General features: G+C 36.1%; 1 long non-coding RNA gene across 1 annotated transcript; it reads left to right on the top strand.

Moving 5' to 3' along the window:
• The first annotated feature begins 145 nt into the window (after window positions 1-145).
• Window positions 146-6,086, top strand: LOC126510836 (uncharacterized). Its single transcript, XR_007594515.1, has 4 exons — window positions 146-2,854; window positions 3,871-3,921; window positions 4,048-4,152; window positions 5,460-6,086. It is a non-coding gene; the product is annotated as an uncharacterized lncRNA (long non-coding RNA).
• Window positions 6,087-6,831: the final 745 nt, after the last annotated feature.

The following is a 6,831-nucleotide window of genomic DNA, read 5'->3' as shown; positions in this document are numbered from 1 at the left end:
TATATATTTGTATGGATATATAAAATTCATAAACCCCTGAAAAGTTAAGAGGGTGAATTTTATATGCTAGTTGGTTACTGAGAAGTTACCTCTAATATTTCTGCGATACTGTGATGACCAGATGACGTCTTCTGAGCTATCCATATTTTTAAACCAGTCTAAGTTTTCTGTTTTTAATTGTTACAAAACTAACTAAATAACTAAATGAAAAAGCAATGTGATATTTATAAAACTCATCTGTTTTCATTAAACTAGAGTGTGCCTGTTTTTTCACAGAAACATGAAGTGAGTTGCTTTAAGGAACTTGTCAAATCAAAGATAGCCATATGCCAGAAAGGCATTCAATAAAAAGCAACTTTTTTTTTTAAGATACCAAAAAGCAGAGAGCAATCACAATGTTCCTTCTATTCCTTTGCTCTTTATGAAAACAATGCAACAACCTCTTTCTTCTAAATGTGTGTAAAATCTTTCAGCAGCACACAGCTCCAGGCCTGCACGTTTCTGGGGGTGCACAATATAAATACACTGGGGATCTGTACTAACTATTCTAAGTATGGCAAGATAAGTAATTCCTGGAGGAATCACTCTGACCTGTCATGACTCCCAAAGCAATAAGTGAGCATTTAGCAACAACTGGACACAGCCTACAACCTGCAACAACTGGACACAGTCCACAATTTGCAGGGATCATTCATTCCCTGAGCTGTAAAGAAAGGTCTTCTCAGGGCCACAGTTCTTAGCCTGGAGGAAACTCTCTTCTCCCTGGTTCTTCCCATCATCCCCTCTCTGAGCCATCTCTCCAGTGTCCTCTGCTGACTGTTATCAACTGGACACAACTTAGAATCTGGGGAGGTGAGTATTCACAAGGAACTAATAGATCAGATTGACTTGTAGGTGTTTACATGACAAATTTTGAAGGTTAATTGATGTAGGAAGACCAAAGTCACTGCTGTGAGTTCCTTTCCTTTGCCAAGTGGTAATAAACAGTCTAAGAAATAAGAAAGGTGGCTGAGAGCAAGCTAGCAAGCTAGCATGCTTGAATCACTCAATCTCCTTGACTCCAGGTGCGCTGTGATTAGTAGTTTTAAGTTGCTCCCGGCTTGACTTCACCACCATCAAGGCCTGCAATCTGGAACTGAAAAATAAAAATGAGCCATTTCTTCCCTAATTTGCTCTTGGTCAGGATATTTTAGCAGAACTACAGGAAGAAAATTATAATCAACACTCTATATGTTTAGTTCCTTTGTACTTCTCAAAAACCTTATCTTCATTTTGTTTTCCAAACTCTTATTTCTCGAGCCTAGCCTCTCACTATCAAAATTCACAGCCCATTTTGTACTCTTTTAAAATATAACCATAATGTTGCCTTTTGTTGATGCAAAACACCCAACTTGCACTTCAAATTGGAGAAGAGACTTTACTCTGAAATCAAGTACCAGTGACCATGGCTTGGAGAACACAGATTTAGCTCACCCCAAATCCATGGTGCAATGTATAAACAGTCTGATGTTTGGTTGCTGGAAACTACTGCTCTGCCTGTACATTCCAAATGGTTTATCTAATAATCACAAAGTCATTAGGTCAGTCACAGAAATGGGCAAGAAAAGCTCAAAAGATGGCCTATGATATTTAGCTCTGGAGTTGCAAGATTTCAAACTGTCTCCAACCATTGGCATTCTAACCAATTAATTAGCCTTACAGAAGGTACAGCTGAAGAAGGATTTACACTCTCAAAACACTGTTTGTGTCTTTCTGACACTTGGGTTTCTTTACCAGGATTGCTTTCTTTTGCAGCCCACACCTCTCAATTACCTTCCTCTGTCTGTTTTATTTTTATAGATGTTGCCAAAAGTAAACACACAGGCCATGAATAGGACTCTTTTCTTCAGTGCTAGAGAATGAACACATCTATGGTTATATATATAATGTATATATACATTAGACAAGTTCTGATGTTTCAGATACATCCCCAGTTTTAAGAGAACCCTTAGCTAAGTCTTGCCAGTAAAGGTAGAATAGGAGGTCTTGCATTATCACCAGTCTGGTGTGTTTCTTAGTTCTTTTCCTTTTTTATACATATTTATTTTTATGTGTACATTTATGTGCCTGAGTATTTGAATGTACCTTCAGGTGCCAGGGGAGGCCAGAGACATGAGATTCCCTTCAACTGGAGGGACATACTCATGACATGGATGCTGCAAACTGAACCAGGAACCTCTGAAAGACAAGCAAGGGCTCTTCACTCCTGAGCCAGCTCTCCAGACTCCAGGCTGCCACCATTTCTTTGAACAGTCTTTCCTTCACTACTATTAATTTTAATAATTTTGTTTACTTTGGCATTTGAAATTGCATTTCTGAAAATTTATATGTTGCTTATTTTTGTTCTTTGATTTGCTATTTTTGTCAGAATCAATGATTCCTAAGAGATTTGAGATATTGTCTCTATTTTCCTTTTGTAAGTGTGTGAAAAATTGTTGGCAGTTTGGAGAGAATCTATTCATTTTGTTCATTTGCTTATTCTCATAAGAGATTTTCACTTTTCTATTTTTTCCCACCCAAAAAGTATGCTTCTTGATAATATATAATGTCTATATTATATACTTTTATTTTAATCTTAGATCTATTTAGATCCATTGGTCTTGTGTGGAGTTGTAGGTCGACATGTATCTGCAGACTCAATTAAGAAATACAAGCTCACAATTGCTAGGTTTCAGAGTTTGTAAAGAATGCCAGCCTGCCATCCAAAGCAATGTGCCCCTTTCCATCCTTCCCACAATGGATAAGAATTCCTGCCAAGTCAGCAACTGAACGAACAGGAAAGTGGATGGAACTGGAAATCATCCTGTTAAGAGAAGTAAGTCAGACACAGGAAGATGAGTTTCACATATTTTATCTCTGTGTGGAGATTATATTTTAAAAATGTATACACAAAGGACCTGAAAGAAGAGGGGAACTGTTTGGAGGAGGAAGTGGAATAGCATGAGTGGGAAGTGTGCCTAAGAGGGAGCCAGGGGCAGGAACTAAATGCTGCACATAGGAGAACCGGTCATAGTGATGCTCATTATTTTGTAACATTAGTATATGCTAGCTGAAATGTTCTTAATTAAAAATCTGTTGATCAAACAAATAACTTTCTGCTTTGAATTCACGCGTTTGTGAATTTTTAATCAAAGGTTCTGTCACAAGTGTATTGAAATATTGAGGAGAAAAATTCTAAAGGAAAAAATTACTAAGTGTTACAGAAGAATTTATATGCAGACTCAATGGAACTAAATTATCATGAAGAAAGCTGGAATTCCCAAATTTGGATTTGAATAACAGTTTTGTTCTTATGGAACCAAGAAGCTGGCCTTAACACATACCTTATTTTTTCTCACCTCAAATTTTTTTGGGAATTTTTGAGAATAAAATTCATGCTAACACTGCATGTGACAAATCCAAGATGTAGAAGGGGAAAACAGGACAGTACAATCATGTACAAAGATACAATTAAAGGTACAGAGCCTAACATGGTCCTGCTATAGGTTCAAAGAAATCACCAAATCATTTACTGACATCGCCTAAGCAACTCCATAGAAGACTCTAACCTGCCACTGGGTTTTTATCTTCTCTGATATTTATATTTTCTTATCTGGAAAGGAAATGCACAGAGATATAGAGATAAGATTTTAGTGCAAATGTATTAGCTATTTTTATTTGGTAGCAATTTGAATTATGCTATTAGGATAAAGTAAATGTAACATTCTTTTAATATTCATGAAATTAAAATTTACTTTAAATCTCAAAAACTAAGTATAGTAATAATGTCAATAAAAATGAATTCCACATTATTATTGCTAATTATTGTTATTATTTTGTTTTCTGTCACAGCAAATGCTGGGTTCTACAAACAATAACAGCAAAACACTTAGTAAAATAGAGGTAAGAAAACAACAACAACAACAAAACCTAAAACTAATGTTGATAGCTTGTCAGTGACCTTCATGCTCAGGCCTGAGACACTGGGTTGGTGGCAATCATCACACACTGAATGTGGCTTCTGTTCAGACAGCACTGGAGGGAAGACACGTGAGTAGGCTCACATGTACTCAGGAGAACCTGCTTCACCTGTCTGTCCTAAAAGCCTAGAATTGCATCACCCCCATTACATGGGTAAGTAAGCTTTTACAAAATGGATACGCTACTGCTAACAGTATCTACATTCAAACCCATAACCTTATCATAGCCATACAATTACCTTACTGTCAAGAAGAACGGCCTATCTTATTTTAATAGGTAAGTTTTACGTGTTTATGAACATCGCACAAACCATCTAGAATATACCAGTAACACACTCTATAAGAAAAAAGGACTGAAAACTTTTGAACTGTCAGTGTGTGTGAGTGTATGTGTTTTGTGTAAAAGAGTGATGGGCTTCTTTATTTGGTTATTACAGAAAGACAAATTATTACAATGTCTATTTTATGGCAGAATACTTACTGTGAAAAAGAAATGGGTAATAATTAACCAGATTCCTCATTTGTGTTATGTAACTTGTTACAATACCTTTAGAAAACTTTGTAGTAGCGTTTACTAGGGTTTAAAGTATATATGCATAACCTGTTACCTGAAAAAAAATACCGAAGATACACATCAGGATGTTTATAGAAGCATAGTTTATACTAGTTAGAAGTTAAATGCTGCCAGTGTTCGATGAAGGAAAATTTTTGAGTAACTTGGGGCTTACTTATTGAACAGGAGCTATAGAGAAATGAAAAATTGAAGGCAGAACATGCACACAATAATGACAATCACAACAGTCATGCATACACTTCAGAGCTAACGAGTATACTGCTTGGAAAAGTCATAAAGGATGTCTAATTCCCGTACCTCATAAATTTTTGAGTTTTAAAAAATATGGAAAATTACAGAGAAAGCTATGATAACACTTCTATTTGATAGCAAACAACTCCAAATGTTTCTTGACTTCAAAATGTTTTTGCTTCTTTTAAAGAAAACAAATACGTAAATGTGTTGAAAATCCATACTCATTCTCTGTGCCATTCATTTTATGCTCAGGGTTAAACTGTATGCACAGCTTGGAAGCATCCTTCTCAATCATACTGTTGAGGTGTGTGACTTAAATGCTCACAATTCTGAAATCTGTGCCATTTTATTTTTAGAATTCTTTGTGTGTGCTAAGCATGGAACCCAGGGCTTCACAAGTGCTAGGCAAGTGCTTCACTATTGAGCTAGATTGTGGTTTTGATACTTTAAAATTACCTTCAGCAAGAGCCTACTTATCTTTTGCCATATGAGCCTTCCAATTAATTTCGTATATTCAGGAATTATTCATATTGCCTTTTCTATATCTAGTTTATTCATACTATGTCAAAGTTATCTACAATTGATGAAATGTACTGAATGGAACTGAATGGAATTTTGGACAAATAAAAAACTTAATTAATTATGTTCTCTAGATTTTGTATGAAGAAGAGCACAGCTGTAGGTGGATCCACTTTACTATCCAATTACAAATCCAGACTGCTCTCAAACTCACGGTGTAGCAGACGATGAACTTGAATTCCTGAAATTGCTGCCTTCATTTCTCAAATGCCAGGATTATAGGTGTGATCTTCGACTACTTTTAAAGTCAAAATTCAGTTGGAATAAATGCATAACACACACTATCGTAAAACAAAATTTCACAGCGTAGCACAAAACTGGTGGGTGATTTTTATTTCATTTGTTTCATCCCATTCTCTTCCATTTTGTTTTGTATTTATCATTTCTACAGCCACTGTGCGTTTTGATGTAAATGTTGGAATATTTTGCTCTTTGTGGATCTCAACCTTCTAGTCCCATTGTCTTCTCATCATCCAGCTCTCATGATAAACTATTTATTTTATTTTATTTGTCTAGATTTAAAGTGTTCCAAGTCTAGCTCATTTTGCTGGGGTCAGGGCAACTATCATTCATTATCTTTTGTTGAATTCATATCAGGAAAAGAAGAGAATTTATCAAAAGCCCATTTGACAGATTTTTTTTCAACAGTATTCTCCCCCTTTCAGATTTCTTTATAAATGAAGTTTTCTTTCTGTAACTCATTTGTACACAGGTAAGATTGCTTTTTTTTTTTTTTTTCTAAAGTGAGATTCAGTAAAGGGAAGCCCCCATCAAGGCTGTAGCTATGTGCATGGCCTCTTTATTAGCTTAAAAAAATGTTCTCTATTTTATGTAATAGTGATAAAACTGAAGAATTATGATAGTAATAGCTTCCCTAATTAATTCAGGGGAGGAGAGTAGGCAGAGTAAGAAGAGAATAAGAGAGAACATTATTTGTCTTATATTTGAAATATTTAAAAGGCAGGGGGAAATACATTTGGAATGTTAGTTCTCAAAACTGCTTTATCTAGGAATGTTGGAGACTGAAACAACGGTTTTCATTGGCTATAAACAGTGAGTGAGAGGGGGCTGCAGGGAGTTTGGGATCTGGGTGAAGTTGTGTTCTTTGTGGTTCTATCTGCACTCTTCATTCTAGAGAGTCACCGGGCACTAGGCTCAGAGGGAGCTCTGAGTACTCAGGAATCTCCTCACTAAAGCCTCCTCCCAAGGCCACACCTTTTTTTTTTCTTCCTTTAACAGCTTCCTTGCCAGGTTTTACATTAGAGGAAATGAAATGAATGTTCTGTGGAAATGTAGCACAGGTAGGCTGCTCTCAAGTCTTTTTTTTTTTTTTCTTTTGCCTTTTCTTCCTTCATTTTGCTTTTTAGCTCTTGGTGAGTGTGTGAGGCTGATGAGTCATCTCCTTCAAGAAACAGCGGGAAGGGTGAGTCATAGCTTTGAAACTGT

Source organism: Alexandromys fortis, unplaced genomic scaffold (assembly GCF_014885135.2).
Source record: "Alexandromys fortis isolate MF-2015 unplaced genomic scaffold, M_Fortis_MF-2015_v1.1 scaffold_10, whole genome shotgun sequence".
Lineage (NCBI taxonomy): Eukaryota > Metazoa > Chordata > Mammalia > Rodentia > Cricetidae > Alexandromys > Alexandromys fortis.
This window is presented reverse-complemented; position numbering and strand designations above follow the sequence as displayed.